General features: G+C 37.8%; 1 long non-coding RNA gene across 1 annotated transcript in view; it reads right to left on the bottom strand.

Moving 5' to 3' along the window:
• The window catches only part of LOC148958600 (uncharacterized), a 66303-nt gene that overhangs the window by 7592 nt on the left and 39397 nt on the right, over positions 1-19314 (bottom strand). The window lies entirely within an intron of this gene.

Raw genomic sequence — 19314 nt, 5'->3', positions numbered from 1 at the left:
CTTATTTCATTTCTTTCCAAGATCTGAATGAGCGGCCGATTGACTTGGACTCGTTGCTTTCTACCCACTAGATAACTGTACACTATTTGTCAGACATTTTTGCTAAAGCCGTATGCATTCAATTTAGCAAGCAAGAGTTCATGGAAGAGATAATTGAAGGCGTTAGACAAGTCCATAAGGAATACCATGACAAAACTTCTATCTTCTCGCGTTCTCTTACAAGTCTCCGTGATTATCTGTCATATCATATTTTTTTCTATAGACTATGATCATATCAAATCAAGACAAAGCATTCTGAGCATTGCAATCCTGTCGATAGACGCAAAGGCTAGGCCAGGGAAACTTCATAACAAAAAGTAGCATTTGATTTGTCAAAAGAATCTCAAAAACTTTAGAGACTGAAAGTAATACAGTGATCGGTCTATAGTTCTTATTTTTGGAATGAGTCAATTTTCTTGAAAGGCGCACTGACATTGCTGTCTTTCCGGAAAAAAAAATTCTTTCACTCTTTTGTTGAAGAGGTCAGCAGGTGAGAGACAACTATGCAAACGTTATCTTTGATTATCTTAGCTGGAATACTGCTACTATGTGTGGCTTTCTTGGTATGGAGATTATGCTCAAGAACGTGAACAATTGAGGCACATCTGGAACTGAAAGCATCGACATCTTCACGGTGGCTTTCTATCAAATGTAAGCTAGGGTGAAAGCTTTTTTTCATCGCTGACTTAGGTTCATTAACCACAGAATAAAGATCTCTGTTCTGATTTAACTATGCTCATTGTAGGCTAAGCTTATTGATTCCACAGCTATCAAAGCTACGTAAAAAACACCGTAAACTTACTATCACCAAGTTTTGATACTGTTATACACCTGTTCCCATTAATCATTTTTATAGGAAATGTCTGAAACAACTTCCATTACGCTCCTTAATCATTTACTTTCTTCATCGCCAAGCAAACTTCAGCACTGACCAATAAAAGATCAAAGCACCATTTCCATATTAAGCCGACTCATATTACTATATCTATAGTTTCTCTTCTGGTGCTTTTCAAAGCGGTCATACCTACCTGGTACAGTTAATCGCTTGGCATGGACAAACACCTTGTCTGCAAAACATACACTTAGTGAGAAAAAGTATTCCACAGGCTTGACAAATGAGTAATGGCGATCGCGTTGTAAACAACATGGTGATCGAAAAGAAAACCGTTCTGTGAAGCCATTAGGCGTCTTTTTAAAGTTAATAACCAATCGAATCAATTTTCAAACTGTTGGCAACAGTTTTGATTTAAATATGAAAAAAGTTACTTTTTAAAAAGTAAAAAAATGTAACTTTTTATCGGCCAGTCTCGCAGCTTTGAAACCTTTGTGAGAATTGCTAGAAGTTGGTCAGAAAGTTTTGTAACAGGTACTGTTGATCGCGACATGATAAGTTCAGAAAAACATTTGCAAGATCACATTTAGATGTTGGAGTACCAAGTTGATCATTAATGGCCTTGCATTTGGTGGAAAGTGGCATTCTTTAAGCTATTTTATTATGTCCACTCATTTACAGCCATTGAGGCACTCGAGTGAACCTGTTATTTTTATTTAATGAGAGGATAAAATGCTTTTTTATGCTATTTTCAGCATTATTTGTTCTCATTACAACATCGCAATCGGTTGGAAAAAATTGACTTGACGATTTGTAACACATTTTATTGACTGAATTTTGCTGCAACATCTCACGAAGCGGCCGTTGCAATTAGGCCAATTGCGGCTCCAAAGATTTCTGAGCAAAACATTTAGCATATTCTCCAAAAAAAGTGAGGAAAATGAGCAGTTCTAGAGACTCAATCATAAAGTAAGTACCCCTGAGTTAATTTTAATATTGCAAATATTGCCAATTGGTGCAAAGATAAGCTTTTTGATAGCACATATTTCACAGGCACTTCAATCATCATGGTTCAATTTTTGTGTTTTTGCAACTGTCGATATTGTTTAGAAATAGGCAAAAATCGAGAATATTCTTCCATTTACTATTTCCAGCATCAAACCTTGATAAATTTTCAAACATATTCCAGTTAGAAAGTCATCTTTTAACTTTTGTGAAACTTTCTTTGGCCACTTGAACTTTGGTTTGCTGAAAATGTTTGCTGCAGTGCCGTCATTTCTGTTTCCGTCTGTGCAATACTTTTGCCCACTCAGTGTATTATCGGTCGGGAAACCCGGAGTTGCAACTAAGAAGCGTCCTGTTCTATACACTAAAACGTGTACAGCTCGGCCTACATGCTTCGGTCACCATATAACTGACCATTAACCAAAAATGTTTATAAAATGGTACAGCTTTGTCTTAAAGACGATATTTCCTAGTTCAAGTAATGGCTCAACACAATGATATCGAGATACAACACATTCGAAATATCTTCGTTCCTTTCTTGAAGACTAGATGATTATATTAGGACTTTATTGGCATATCTACAAATACCATTAGAATGTCAATTGTTTATTAACAATGTATATTGCCTTACAACTACCAAGCTCTAAGTACATTTCGATACCCGGCATTTCTAAATAACTAGATTTTCATCACAGTGCAAATATTATCACTAAATATGATTCTTTCTACAATGAAGCAAAAATGGCATGAACAAACTTCTTCGAAATTCGTACAGGAGAGGGGTAGCATTTAAATGCCGAAAAGGCCACGAGTTATGGAGCCATGCTCCCTATTTTGCGCTTTGAAAGACACGAAAATCTCTTTATACCCAATGTTTACGCTGATAAATGTCAATATTACATGTCAAAACATAAAAGATACGGGAAAACAATATTCTCAAACTGAAAAATTGAAGGGATCCTGAAAGACTTATCAACACTAAGGGTATCTTCAAACTCACCTTCTTTGCGATTATAAAATATCAGTTATTCTTAGGCTTCAATCGGTAATCATACATCATCAGAAGAAACAAAAAATCTTAGGTTAATCTAAATACAATTAAGCTAAGGCTAACTGCTAAAGTAACTTGTGAAGTTTTCTACGGAGGTCGAATATAAATAGACAGTTTTTCATGAAGCATGCAAAAATAGGAAGCATGGGTCAGAAATCAATAGAGAATCAATAGAGATCTGTTGTCCGTAGCCCATTGTTGGTTCAAGAGTTTTTTGTCGGTCACGGTCTCAAGAGAAAATCTAGACAAATTTAACATTTTTAGCTACGACTCATCGGCCTACTCTTCGAACCAGATGCCAAAAACCAGCAAAAAATTAAGAATCATTGGTCAGCAATTGGCTTGAATCAAAAATTATTTTTCAATCACAGTTAAAAGAGAAAATCCGGTCAAAGATTGACACGTATAGCTACGACTGATCGGCCAAAACGAGCTCTTCAAACCGGATGCCAGTTGGCAGCATTAACGCTGCTTGCGGGGGAAATAAGCTTCTATAGAGTTCGAACATTGTTCTCATAAAAATTTATTAAATCTGCTTGGACAAGAAAATAGCTTCAAAACCACTGACGTCAACCTCTCCTTGAATACCTTCAACTAGACCTTGCTTGCGATTTCAGAAAGTTTTGTGACGTCACTCACAAGCTGCTTTGAGCAACTTGATTTCTGGTAATGCGTCCAATTAAAAATCTTCTCACAACGCTGTTACCATATCCGAAAAGGAGCGCGTTTATTGTTGCATTACTGAACACGATAATACAAACCCAATATTCTAGAACATTCAGGATTAAAGAGGGATTCCTCTTCTCCTGGTATTTGTAATACGTCCAGATTGCAGACCAAATGTTGTACGGGAGAAACAGAACCAACAAAGCACCCAGAACAAAACGAATCGTTTTCGTTGCCGAGATTTCTCGTCTTGTTTCTCGGTTACCCGAATCTTCTCCGGCATCTCTCAGCATTCTCTTGATTTTCTCGGCATCAATGGAAATTCTGCAAAGCACTGTCGAATACAAGATAAACATAAACAGAACAGCAAAAAGATCGGATAAATTCAACACGATTTGCAGCGGGAAAGAAGGAAACGTGATCGCTATGTAGGCGATTACCGCCGACGTTACTAAGCTGAACGCAACGATCACCTTCATGCGAAACTCGTTCATGAACAAATTGTACTTTTTGAGTTTTGTCACGTGAAGATAACGATCCATAGATACGCACATCAACATGAAAAAGGAGAAATAAGCGAGAAGAAAGGCGCCATAATGAAGAACCAGTTCAAAGGCACAGTTGCGATACGTGTCTTTCAATGCTACCATTGCAGCAAGGGATGGTAGGATGAATATACCAGTTCCAAGATTTGATATATTCATCACGAGAATGAATTTGTTTGTGATCGTGTTTAGCTGCTCCATTTTGTACAATCCGTAAATTAGTGCTGCATTCGAGACGATGGTGATTGGTGACAAAAGGGCGATGAAAAACGACCAAGTGATCAAATGGGGCCACGGCATGTCTAATGGCCATATTGATGGGCAATAGTAGATTTCTTCTGGATGTGAGTGATTCATCCTTGCGAAGCTCTCTAATGACTTGCGTCCTGTAGAGTTAAACGCGTTATGCCAGTTTTTTTGCCCAACTGTCCTGTGTTGTTGTGTAATAAGCACTTTCTGTCGAAATGGCCACGACAGAGCATATAGAGGATACTGTTAAAGATAGTATTACCTGGAAATAAGATACTAGCACCCTATATAGTGTAAGGCAGTAATAAACATCTGCTAATGATAGATATCAACTCGATAGATTGATGATGCTTAGGTTTCTCCGTAAAAAGTTGTGTTCGGACCTTGTATGAGCAAGTAAATAAATAGTGAAAATTTTGAAACGTTTATTGGACAGGTGATTGTTTTAACCAAATCAAATTTATTTATTCAAAATTTTTATGGACAAGAACCTTTTTATTTTTGAATCTATGTTCAGTACAAATCTGTAACATTTAGTTGAAACAGCTGCCTGTGGTATCAGGTAGAAAAGTCCTAGCTTTCTTTGAAATGCATAGTGCACACTGAGCCAAATCTGTTTGAAATAGCCAATCAAAGTTATATGAAATATTTGATTTTGATTAAACGCTCACCGGTCCAATCAACGCTTCAAAATTATTCTCTAACTCTTCACTTGTTCGAAATTATTCATTAACTTCAAAGGTCAGATCAAATTTTTTTAAGGCAATTGCTTCTAGAGCCAAAATTATCCCTACTCATTTCTTTGTTTTAATAACTGCAATTTTTTGTTAAGTGAAAAGCCGAGTTCTCTGAAGAAATAACAAATGGATCCGATGGGAAACAATGCGATGTATGGAAGGGAAAATGACGATTCTAAGGGTGATGGGGATATGAAAGTGATCATAAGGAGCACGTAGACAATGGAGGTTGGGGGCTCTTTTATGAAGCCAAACAAAAGAAATAATGAGAATTGACGACAGGGAGAAAAAGGAATGTAACAAAAGAATATAGTGAAGAACCGGGAAGGCTCCATGATTCAGTTTCTTAAAGAAACACAGCTTCAATTTATCTACATTATAGAAGGCGGATCTGTAAAAATCACCGCCCTAGAAATTTATTTAGGAATAATAAACCGTAAAGCACCAAGACGGTCAGTTTTTGAAATCTTTAGAACAAATTCAACGAATATAAAACTAAGAAGGACGAGAATGTATTACTTTACTCAGTAGCTGATACATTTATTATTTTTTTTTATTATTTCCACCAGAAAAAAATTAGGAACGAAATAAGTTTGTCGAGTAAAATTAAATTTTTTAGAAAATTCATGAGAGCACGCTATTCTTGGACAGACACGCATGACAGCATTCATAAATATACACTTATCAACGGTTTCCAAAGTTTGGTTTGCAAGGAAAGGTTTGCAAAGACAACATATGACATCCTGCAATGAAATAAACATAAAATTATACGTTGAGTGGTGCTGTATTGGCATGACGTCATTCAATATGTCGTGCTGCACTTTCAGATAGTCTAATATCAGGTACTGACATGGACAGTCGGTGATTTGGAAGCAATGCATGACGGGTATTAGTTCAATACAGCGATCAAGTAGAAGAGCTCTTGTTTAGAAAAAAAGCAATCGAATCCCTTCTTGCCTTCTTCCTTTTCTCTACAACCTATTGTGCTTTTGTCTACTATTTGTTTGAGAATCGAAATCACAATGGTTTTCATAAGTAAAGTCGATTGTACAATAAGTTTTGAAGTTATCCTTTCAAAATTCAATGATTCACAATGCCAATATTAATCATTCACTTGAAGTAAAAGTTTGTCTTTTGATGTTCAAAAAATAGTTGCATTTAATTAAACAGAACCGGTTTTCTTCTACTTAACAATTGAACTCCTTTTTGTTATATCAGCGACGAGCAAAAAGGTATTTCACATCCTTTTGGTTGACACCGTAAATAAGAAACGTTTGCTGTTTAATCCTAACTACATTCGTTTTGTCAACAGATCATTTCACTTAATTTTGATAACAGCATTAATGTTGTAATAAAAAACATAACCACCATTGAAATTTAGATTCGAGGTTAATCCGCTAGCAAATTTTCATTACCGCATTATGCTCTACATGGTAGTGGCTCTTCATTTTCTGGTGAATTTTCGGTATGATGAGTAGCGAATTGGCTTTGTCCTCATGTACATTTCGAAAGATAGTGCTCATCAAAGAACAACACAGCACAGTTGCGCGAAAAATTGACACTGCAAGGCATTGCTTTCTGTAATATCTGGCGTTTGACTTTAAAGAACTCAGCTCTTAAAGAATAAAGCAGTAATGACAGCTCTTATTTGACAAATCCGAGTTTGGGCATCTTACCAAAAAAGGTGATGCTTAGCATATGGCAACAGCGTTGTGAGAAGATTTTTAATTGGACGCATAACCAGAAATAAAGTTGATCCAAGCAGCGTCATGAGTGACGTCACAAAACCTTCCAAAACTGCATGCAAGGATAGTTGAAGGCATTTAAGGAGGGGTTGACGTCAGTCATTCTAGGTTGGTTTCTTGACTATGCAGTGTCATTGACTTTTGTTAAGAGCAATTTCAAACTGGATAAATTTTAATTTCCCCAAAAAGCAGCGATGAGACCGTTACTTGGTTTCCGGTTGAAAGAGGTCTGTTTGCTGATCAAATGTCGCCAAACAACGATTTTAATATGAGTTGGACAGAATTTTCTCGGACAACGGACACCAGAGAATTAGTAAAGGGTGTTAAGAATATTTATTATTATTAGCCGTTATTACCACAGTTAAATTTGATACGTATCACGTGACTTATAATATGACGTTTAACGTTGGTATTGATAATGTTTGAGGGACTTGGATGTTTGAGCTAAGGGAGATAAGAGGTCACTTGACTATAGGAGACGACGAGGGAACCGACACTTGAATAGTGCGCGGAGTATGCTTGTATAGCAGCCAGTTATTTGGGACACGGAAAAAGACCTTTTTTGGACTGGATTTTATTATACTCAAGATTATATATTCAACTTACTTATTCATATATGATTTTCAAGTACTTATATTCGTATTAGTCCCAGTTAACCTTATATTCGAATATTTGGAGCAGTTTTACATGGAATCAGTTTTTTGGAATAGCCTGAGACCATCCAGGTAACTTGGGACATTTGAATCTTTATTCATGTCCATTGCGAAACTTAGCCTTTTAATCGTTTCCGCATGCGAACAAAAATTGTATCGTTCCTATGAGTTTCCATCTACACAAGTCCTAGCATTATAATCTAGACACAAACGTTGATATTCTGCATTTTTCGGTCTGTTTATCACTGACATAGTGTTGTGGAAAGAAATATCGTCTATGGTACATATTTCTAAAAATTAATAAAGACTACTGCTTGTCAGATTGTAGTATAGTGTTTGATGTCGCATAGGCAGAGTTGTACACGCGTTGGTTTGTTGAACAGAAGATTTTTAATTGGAGTTGAAAAAAACAAACATTTAGTAAACTAAAGCTTTTCGTCTGACACTCTTCAGAGTTTAAAACATCAGAACATAGACCGAAAACTCTACGCTAGGAAATATATATACCCAGTTGTGGATCGAAATAGGCCAATCAGAAACATGAGCACATGACTGTAGAAGATTTTTAAGTTGCAATTTCGAGTTTCTTCTTTATGCGATGCTCGTGCATCTGATTACCTGATTACCTGTACCATGCACGATACTACGCTATCAAATGCTGCTGTTTGTTTTAGTTGGTAATGTTAGGGAAAGGTACAGGAGCCTGTAGCTAACAAGGCAAATAGAGAGAGGGATTTGGAAGATAGGACGGAATCATTAAGGTTGTTGATTTTATTTTTGAGCAAAGACAGGTTGTAAAAGTCTTGGGAGCAGGAAGAGGGTTGAGCGTTCCAAAGTTTACAAGATCAAGGGAGGAAGGAAGAGTTGTGGGACAGAATACACGAGTTTGGCAAGAGACTTAAAAAGGGTGAGCACTGGGAAAATGTCTGTTATTGCATACATTTCTCAGGGGACCAGAGAGCAACGTCCGTGGTAAAATCTATAAAAAATTGAGAGATCAGCGACAGGGCGTTCATAGGAACGAGGCTGAAGAGACTGTTTGAAAAACATCAGAAGAGAAAGCATAGACTTAGGAATGTGAAGCGGCTGGACAGTAAAACTTTTATATGGTTTCCTAGACAATGTTGTAGTTTGGATGGCAATAATGAAAATATAAGCTAACTTAAGTCTATACTTCGCTTGATTTACCATGAAAAGTCACAATTATTCGAGACGGTCCACTTCAGGAATTTCCATTTTCTCAAAGGGGACTAGGACCGTCATTAAAAAAGTTTATCCAACAATCAACATTAATTCAAGAATTGTAAAAGTGGAAGAAATAGAGCTGAATGATAAATGAGCAGAGTAAAGATAGAGACTTTGACTTCACGCTGATTGCTGTATATACAAGATGGTTCTTAGTTGCTTCTCCAACTACAATGAGAAGAAAGGAAAACCGTTCTGTTTTATGCGCCAAATATCATACACATTTATACACCTATACGGCATCAAGTACCTTTATGGCAGGACGGTGATTAGTAATTGTCATCAAATGTTCACTACGATGAACGTATGGCAGAGTTCTGTGATTGCTAAAAGAATGATCTGATACTGAATCAACTAGCTCTTAAAATACTTTATATGCCAAATGTTTGTGTGATTCTTCTAAAGACAAAAAATATTTTGACAGCAATAATTTCAGACGCTTCTACCGTCTAAAACGTTTCGATGCAACTGTTTTGCATGTCAGATTTGTAATGGTCTGTTAGAGTACAAACGTTTTAGGATACATTTGTTATCAAATTTTTCTCAGTGAGCGCTTTGCGTTTCAAAAGAAACTAGAACTTTCTTCACAATACAACAGGCAGCTGTTTACACTGAATGATATAGATTTAAACTGAACATAGATAAAGAAATAAATAGGTTCTTATCCATAAAAATCTTGAATAAATAAAAAAATAAGGTTTCTACTGTCAAAATTGCACATTTGATTCCGTTAAAAAGCTCACCTATCCAATGAATGTTTTGAAATGATTCTCTAATTCCTCACCTGTTCGAAATTATTCTTAAAGTTAAAAGGTCCGTACACATTTCATTAAAAAAGACATACACATCATCAATATATCAAGTTGCTATTTTTTCACTAGCAGATGTTCATGGCCGACTTTGAAATGGCTCAAGCATCTTATCTAAAACGAAAATGTATGGTACATTTCTAAAGAAAGGGCTTATAATACGACACCACAGAACAGTTAAGCGAAAAAAACCGGCGCAACGTGTTTAGCTCTAAAGACACAGGACAAAAGAGAACTACGCAATGATGAACCACTCATCTTCAGAAGAAAATTACTATTGCCCGTCATTATGGCCACTGGACATGCCATGGCCTCATTTGATCGCTTGGTCGTTTTTTGCCGCCTTGTTGTCACCAATTGTCATAAAGTGAACCTTCATTATTATTATTATTATGAGTAATATGCTGAACCTTGCTTTGGTTGCCCTGTGCAACAATTGTTTTGTTATGCTTTGTTATATTAATAAGGGTGTTATGGAATTTTAGTTGAGTTGTGTTTTGGGATTCGAATATGAAAGTAAACGAAGTGTCTTCTATATGAATTGGCCTACGGAATTAAGAGAATATAACATTGGCGACGAGGATAAAACCGTAATAACATAGCATATGTTATGAAGGATGGCTTTCAGTCTAAATCTACACCCACTTCCTGAATTTGATCCAGATATTGAAGTTGGTGCTAGTCTTTCTACGAGATGGCGACAATGGCTTCGTGATTTCGACACATATATTCTTGCCAGTGGTATAAGAGATCTTGGACGCAAACGAGCCATTTTACTTCATCAAGCAGGTTCCCGAGTTCGCGAAATTTTCAGCCAGATTCCTGATACAGGCGCTGCCGCTGATTATGAACTGGCTCGTGATAAACTCACTGCATATTTCGAGCCTCAAACAAACCGTCGGTATGAAGTGTACAAGTTTCGCCAAACTCGCCAGGAACAAGGGGAGACCTTAGATCATTTTCACACACGGCTCCGACATCTTTCTGTCAATTGTACCTTTACGGATACCGACTTCGAAATCGAGGAACAAATAATTGTTGGAGGCATTTCTAACAAAATTAGAAGAAAAGCGTTACGTGACCCAGACTATTCGCTAAAAGATATGTTACTTGATGGCAGAAGGGATGAAATGAGCGAATTCCAAGCGAAGGAAATTGAGTCAAAAGAAGACATGCAACAATACACTCATCGGTTTACGGCTTCAAACAAGGCAGGTAAACAAAAATTGACTGTACCCCCGAAATGTGGAAGCTGTGGTGGTGCACGACACCCAAAGGATCAATGCCCAGCGTATGGCAAAACATGCCATAAATGTGCAAAATCGAATCATTTTGCAGCTGTATGTCGGAGTGCAGCTCAGGACAAGAGACCGAAATCCGGTAGGCCAAACAAACCTCAACGTTTCTCAGTCAAGCCATTGAATTATTCGACACAGTCTAGCGACGATGAATACGTTTACACAATACAACAGAAATCCACAGGGTGTCCTACAACAACAATTTCTATTGCGGGAAAGCCAATATCAATAATGATTGATACCGGCGCCTCCATCAACGTGTTGGACAACACAGCCTTTCAACAATTAGAGGGAATTGAATTACGTCCAACCAAGGTCAAGGCATTTGCCTTCAGTTCAAAACAGCCCGTCTGTTTCAAAGGAAAATTTGAAGCTCTTGTCGAAACAAAGCAAAAATATTGTGTCTCAACATTCTACGTTGTGAGCAGCAAAGATTCAGGATGTCTGCTATCCATGGCTACCGCACAGGAGTTAGGACTTATCAGCGTGAATCTAAGTGCAATTAAGCCCGTTGATGTAACAGATGAGAAACTTTCAACTTTGCTGGATAAATATCGTGATGTATTCAAAGGTTTAGGAAAACTCAGAGACACTGAAGTGCAGCTCAACATTAATCAAGAGGTTATACCAAAGGCTCAACCCCCAAGGAGAATCCCATTTCACATTCGTCAGAAAGTACAGGACGCTGTGAAGGAGCTTCAAAGACAGGATATCATAGAGCCAGTACCTGAAAATCAGCCAACACCATGGGTCTCACCCATCGTTGCTGTTCCGAAGAAAGATGGTTCAGTGCGAATTTGTGTGGACATGAGGATGGCTAACCAAGCCATAGACAGGGTTAGATATCCTATACCCACAGTGAATGATATAAGCCTAGAGCTTAATGGTTCGAAGTACTTCACAAAGCTGGACCTTTCACAAGCGTATCACCAACTACCTCTTGCAGAGGAATCGAGGTATATCACAACATTTTCCACACATTGCGGTTTATATCGTTACAAAAGATTAGCATATGGAATTAATGCTAGCGCTGAAATCTTCCAACACTCGCTTCAGCAAAATCTTCAGGGCATCAAGGGTGTGCAGAACATAGCAGATGACATAATTATTTTCGGTGTCAACAAGGAAGAGCATGACATCGCCCTTGAGAAATGTTTGCGACGTCTACAAGAAAAGGGATTCACGTTAAATGCGAACAAATGCAAATTCTTGCAACCCACATTAGACTTCTTTGGACAGATATTCTCCGAAAAAGGGACTCGCCCAGATCCAAAAAGAATTCAGGATTTGCAAAACGCTTCAATTCCCAAAAATGCAAGTGAAGTGAGAAGTTTGTTGGGAATGGCTAATTATAGCTCCAAATACATCCCAAATTATTCAACAATTACAGCTCCATTGAGAGATCTTATCAAGAAGAACTCGATCTTTTCGTGGAAAAAGGAACATCACAATGCGTTTGAACAGGTAAAACGAGCGCTTACCTCTTCACCAGTTATGGGATACTTTGATATAAACAAATCTACTAGCCTGACAGTTGATGCCAGTCCTGTAGGCATTTCAGCCATCTTATCGCAAAGCTCAAAAGAAAAAAAGGACCATCAAGTAATTGCATATGCTAGTAGGTCCTTAACAGATATGGAAAGTCGTTATTCCCAGACGGAAAAGGAAGCTTTGAGCATAGTATGGGGCATTGAACATTTCCATTTGTTTTTATATGGTCAACCTTTCACACTTGTCACAGACCATAAGCCTCTAGAGATCATATACGGATCGCCAAGCTCTAAGACATCAGCCAGGATAGAAAGATGGGTTTTACGCTTGCAGCCATATCAGTTTACAATTAAATATAAACCTGGCAAAGAGAACGCTGCGGACTACCTATCTCGCCATCCATCTGCTAAAACATCAAAAGAAACAGAGTTCACTGAGGAATACATAAAGTTCGTAACTTCTAATGCAGTTCCTAAGACAATGAGTCTGCATGAGATTGGTAAAGAAACCAATAGCGACAAAGAACTCCAGAAACTTCGCGCCGCTATTCGCTCAGGTGCGTGGGAATCGGTCGATTTGTCATATCGAGCAATCAAAGAAGAACTTTCGATCGGTGCTCAGAATATTATTCTTAGAGGCTCAAGAATAGTCATTCCTCTATCTTTACGCCAAAAGGCAATTGACATCGCGCATGAAAGTCATCAGGGACTGTCCAAAACAAAAGCTATGATCAGAGAGAAAGTGTGGTTCCCAAAAATAGATGACTTAGTTAAAGCAACGATTGATTCTTGCCTTGCTTGTCAAGCAACAGGTAAAGAAAACAGACCAGAGCCATTGCAATTGAGTGAATTACCAACAAAACCATGGGAGAAACTACACATAGACTATTATGGACCACTGCCAACAGGTGACTATCTGGTAGTCATTATTGATCGTTACTCGCGTTTCCCAGAAGTAGAAGTTGTTTCCTCTACAAAAGCTTCAACACTTATACCTAAACTAGATCGTATCTTTGCTGTGCATGGAATTCCCGACAAGATACAGACGGATAATGGCCCTCCTTTCAATGGAGATGAATTCAAGCGTTATTTACAAATATTGGGAATAAAACATGACCGAAGTACTCCAAAATGGCCACAAGCAAACGGAGAGGTCGAACGTTTCAACCAGCCGCTAGGCAAAGTTATTCAAGCAGCGATCGTGGAAGGAAAACCGTGGAAGCAAGAATTACAAAGGTTTCTTCTACAATATCGCACAACACCGCACTCTACTACGAAAGTTCCACCGTGCGAACTTTTGTTCAACAGACAAATTCGTGGAAAGTTCCCAATACTGAAACGGAAAAGTATTATAAACAAGCACAAGATCGCTCGAGAAAATGAAGAGAAGTCACAGAAATATCAGAAGATGTATATTGACAAGAAGAGACACGCGAAAGAAAGTGATATAGCAATAGGAGATACGGTACTCGTGAAACAACAGTATAAGAACAAGTTCTCATCAAGATTTGATAAAGCCCCATACAAAGTTATCCAACGTAAAGGGACGATGATTACCGCAGAGAACAAAACAAGACGTATCACAAGAAATGTGTCACATTTCAAGAAATTCCCTGCTAGAGTAGATCAGCATGAAGAGTTCGACAGTGATATAGAACAAGAGTTGAACAAAGAAGGAAATCAAGCAGAACGCGAACACAGACTTGGAAATAACGCACGCCGTCAATCAACAAGAGTAAGGAGTCAACCGGTGAGATATGGTGATCCGATACCATCAAGATTTATTCGCTGATTTTTAAAAAGGGGAAGTGATGTCATAAAGTGAACCTTCATTATTATTATTATTATGAGTAATATGCTGAACCTTGCTTTGGTTGCCCTGTGCAACAATTGTTTTGTTATGCTTTGTTATATTAATAAGGGTGTTATGGAATTTTAGTTGAGTTGTGTTTTGGGATTCGAATATGAAAGTAAACGAAGTGTCTTCTATATGAATTGGCCTACGGAATTAAGAGAATATAACACCAATCACCATCATCTCGAACACAGCTCTAATTTATGGACTGTACAAAATGAAGCAGCTTAACGCGATCACAAACAAATTCATTCTCCTGATGAATATTTCAGATCTTTGCATTGGAATATTCATCATGCCATCCATTGCTGCAATGATAATTTTAAAAGACAAGTACCGCAACTGTATCGTTGAACTGGTTATTCAATATTGCGCCTTTCTTCTCGCATATTTCTCCTTTTTCATGTTGATGTGCGTATCTATGGATCGGTATCTTCACGTGACGAAACTCAAAAAGTACAATAAGTTCATGAACGAATTTCGCATGAAGGTGATCGTTGTGTTTAGCTTCGTAACATCGGCAATAATCGCCTACATATCGATCCCGTTCCCTTCTTTCCCGCTGCAAGTCGCGTTGAATTTATCCGATCTTTTTGGAGTTCTGTTTATGTTCATATTGTATTCGATGGTGTTTCGCAGAATTGCCACTCATGCGGAGAAAATTAAGAGAATGCTGAGTGATGTCGGAGAAGATTCGGGTAACCGAGAAACAAGACGAGAAATCTCAGCAACGAAAACGATTCGTTTTGTCCTGGGTGCTTTGTTGGTTCTATATCTACCGTATAACATTTGCTCCGCAATCTGGACGTATTACAAATACCAGGAGAAGCGGAATCTCCCATTAATCATGAATATCCTAGAATATTGGGCTTATGTTATCGTGTTTAGTAATGCAGCAATAAATGCTATCCTATTCGGATATGGTAACAGCATTGTGAGAAGATTCTTGATTGGCAAATTCTTCAGAAGTCGTGTTGTCCCGAACAGAACATCGCCTGCTTTTCCATAGCAGATCGGAATTGAGGAAGACGTAAATAAAGTGGAAGGTTAGCCAATGCAACATCTTTTCCAACAAATCCCAGCACTGTTTGTCGTCCTGGAGGCAATTTTAGACATTACTGGACGATTGACCAACAAAACCTTTGGCCTTGACTTCATTTACTTAAGCTGCTGGTCGTCGAAAAACGGCATCAGTTTCTTCAAGTCTGTGCCAAATTTAGATGCACACCCACCAAATCTCACGCATTTTAGAACCGCTAACAAAGCAAATTAAACAAAGCATCCTTTCTTGAACCAGAGTAACTTTTCTTGAACCAGTGGAAATATCATAATAGTACCAGTGAAAATGCTGGGTCTAACAACGGTCACTGACAATAAGAGTCGCGCCCATCGGCTGCATGACGTGCAGAAGAACTATACGCCGAAACATCTACAGCCGGGTTGGTAGGTGACGCGATGTACATGGTACGTGACGCGTTGTAGTTAGTTAGCGGTTACTTGGCTCACAGACGAAGAGGATGAATCAAGCAAGTTCGTTGAAAAGGAAACTTAGAGGCCTGAATATAAATCCGTATTGAAAGGCATAGATGTTTGACAGGATGGATTAACATTTCCCAGATGTTGTGGGGAATATAGCTCAAGTCATGTCAGAATTTGTTGAGTATTTTTGGAGCATCGGGGAACAGTCAGCGGTCAAGTTGTAGATGCAAAATTGGACAGGTCTCCGAATTAATGCGGTTGTTTAGAAGTCGTCTTGCCCGTAGAAATAGCTGATATGAAACCACAAAATTTAGAAAGGCTCATTTAATTCAACAACAAAACTTAAACTAGGGAATTCTCAGATGAACCATTTCCAAACATAAAAAAAGCGAAATAGAAAAATTGGAGGAAGATGGGGCGCTAAACATGTTTGATGGTGAGCATAATGACGGCAAGGAAGCATCTAGCCTCCCATCGGTGGAAATTTTAGGTTACTGTCGGAGCAAATTTGACAAAATAACATACAAAAACTGCTCATTTTAGTCAGTTTAGCCCCCTTGTCTTAAAATTTCTGGCGCCACCTCTGGGCGTAATCTGGGTAATTAGTGGCTATCGGGTAGAACCAAACACTTACATTACAGCTGAAATTATTACTATTATTATTATTATTATTATTATCTATTTATTTAAAGTAGGCATATAAAAATAGCTGCAAAATTAAAGCTAATTCAACCTACTACAAACTAAAATTGTTCAAAAATGAAAAAAAAATAAAGTCATTGGTTAAGTTATTGGTTAGGTTAAGTGAAATAAAGTTAAGTTATTGGAAAGAAGTTGAATCGTGGAGGTGGCTATGGTCTGGAGATTGCAGTAATTTACCACTTTCATGGACAAGAAAAGTTAGTAAACTGGGCTGTAATGAAGCTCGAAGCTGTAAAAAGCTAACCAGATTGTCAAGTGTCAAAGTGTTTGAAATAAATATTTGAACAAAAATTCATTCGCCTTAGTTTTTTGCTTGCTGGCTCCGAACTTTTTTGTACTGTCCGCTAATTAAAAAGATAAAAAGCCAAATTGACTATTTTGTGCAAAAAATATTGTCCGTTAGTTAGAGTGTCCGCTAATTAAGTGTCCGCTTTTTAGAAAGTCTTTACGAGACTTTTACCAAAAAACGATCGGGGAAAAATTTGCCCGCTAATAAGAGATGTCCGCCTTTTAGAGTGTCCGTTAATTGGAGATAATACCGTATCAATTTCCGATAAAGTCTCACTTATGTTTTTGACATGTCTTCTTGACATTGATCAGCGTAAAAAGGCACAACTCATGATCACAAACATTTAACACCATTCTGATTAACTCTTAATAAAGTATAGTCGTGTCTATTTTCCAACACAAAATCTTGGGTTTTGCTACCTAACGCGTTGCTTTTTTGGCATTTAAACACTACCTCCATCCTGTCCTTGTTCCGCAACAGTTTTATCTTGTTCCTTCATTTTATTGCAGAAAGATCGACAACTAAAGTTGAATACAGCGATTAAGCACCAAACCATTTCAGTCGAAAAGAAAGAGAATGGCGGAATGATGACGTCACAAAAGTCTATTTTAGAACTTAAGATTTCGGACCCGTTATCCTGAAAGAAACACGACATACCTCCAAATATGCAAAATCAGTTGAATTAATTGCGATTCCGATGAGATATTGCCACATAAGCACAGGATCTTTCCCCGTCAAATCACTGTAATTTGGCACTGATTTTAACTATGACTACATATTTAGAGGTATTTCATGGAATTTTTTTCAGGCTATGAAGTCAGAGTTTAAAATTCTAAAAATAGATTTTTGATGACGTCACAACGGTTTTCACAAATACATCCATTGTCAAATAAGTGAAAAAGCTAGCTTTGCATAGTTAATTGATTCGCAGTTCAAATATTAATCATTCATTTTTAAGTTAAAATTTGCCTTTTAATGTTCAATCAAGACTTGCTTTTAATTAAAACTAAGTCGGTGCTTTTGCTTAAAATTGAAATTTGTTTTTTCCTTTAAAGTGACAAGAAAAAAGTATTTCCCATCCTTTTGGTTGACACAATTATTTAGCAAAGTTTTGCTATTGAATCCTCACTAATAATTCGTATTGCTAAGGGATAAATTCACCTGATTGGAATAACAATGTCATGCTGCATTTCATCACTGATATAACCATCATCGACATTAGATTCAAAGCTATTCCGCCAGCAGATGTTTGATTGGCGCTCTATGCTCTACATGGCAGTGGTTCTTCTTTTACTGGTGGATTTTCGGTTTAATGAGCAGCGACTCTGCTTTGGCAGGAACATTTTGAAAGATAGTGCTTATCTTGGAACAACACGGCTCAGCTGTGTGAAAAACTGACACGGCAAGGTATTGCTATTCGTAATATTTGGCGTTTAACTTTAAAGAACTTCAATTAGTAGTAATGAATCATTCATGTCCAGAAGAACCTTACTTTTGCCCGTCATTATGGCCATTAGACATGCCGTCGCCCCATTTGATCACTTGGTCGTTTTTTATCGCCCTTTTGTCACCAATCACCATCGTCTCAAACGCAGCACTAATTTACGGACTGTACAAAATGAGGCAGCTTAATACGATCACAAACAAATTCATTCTCCTGATGAATATTTCAGATCTTGGCATTGGAATATTCATCACGCCATCCATGACTGCAATGATAACTTTAAAAGACAAGTACCGCAACTGTGCTTTTGAACAGGTTATTCAATATGGCGTCTTTCTTCTCGCATATTTCTCCTTTTTCATGTTGATGTGCGTATCTATGGATCGTTACCTTCACGTGATGAAGCTCAAAAAGTATAATGCGTTCATGAATGAGTTTCGCATGAAGGTGATCGTTGTGTTTAGCTTCTTAACATCAGCATTAAATGCTTATCTATCGATCGCGATTCCTTCCTTCCTGCTGCAAATCACGTTGAATTTATGCAATTTGTTTTATGTTCTGTTTGTGTTCATCTTGTATTCGATGGTGTTTCGCAGAATTGCATTCAATGCTGAGAAAGTCAAGAAAATGCTGAGAGAGGCCGGAGAAAATTCTGGTAACCGAGAATCAAGACGAGAAATCTCGGCAACAAAAACGATTCGCTTTGTCTTAGGTGCTTTGCTAGTTCTTTATCTACCGTACAATATTTGCTCTGCAATTTGGACGTATTACAAATACAACTTGAAGAGGAATCCCCCATTAATCATTAACGTACTAGAATATTGGGCCTACATTATCCTCTTAAGCAATGCTGCAATAAATGCTATCCTATTCGCATATGGCAACAGCGTTGTGAGAAGATTTTTAATTGGACGCATAACCAGAAATAAAGTTGATCCAAGCAGCGTCATGAGTGACGTCACAAAACCTTCCAAAACTGCATGCAAGGATAGTTGAAGGCATTTAAGGAGGGGTTGACGTCAGTCATTCTAGGCTGGTTTCTTGTCTATGTAGTGCCATTAACGTTTGGTAAGAGCAATATTCAAACTGGATAAATTTAATTTTCCCAAAAAGCAGCAATGAGACCTTTACTTGGTATCCGGTCGAAAGAGGTCTGTTTGCTGATTAAATGCCACAGGAAA

Source organism: Rhopilema esculentum, chromosome 13, assembly GCF_057945365.1.
Source record: "Rhopilema esculentum isolate cy_ngs chromosome 13, ASM5794536v1, whole genome shotgun sequence".
NCBI classification, from domain to species: domain Eukaryota; kingdom Metazoa; phylum Cnidaria; class Scyphozoa; order Rhizostomeae; family Rhizostomatidae; genus Rhopilema; species Rhopilema esculentum.
This window is presented reverse-complemented; position numbering and strand designations above follow the sequence as displayed.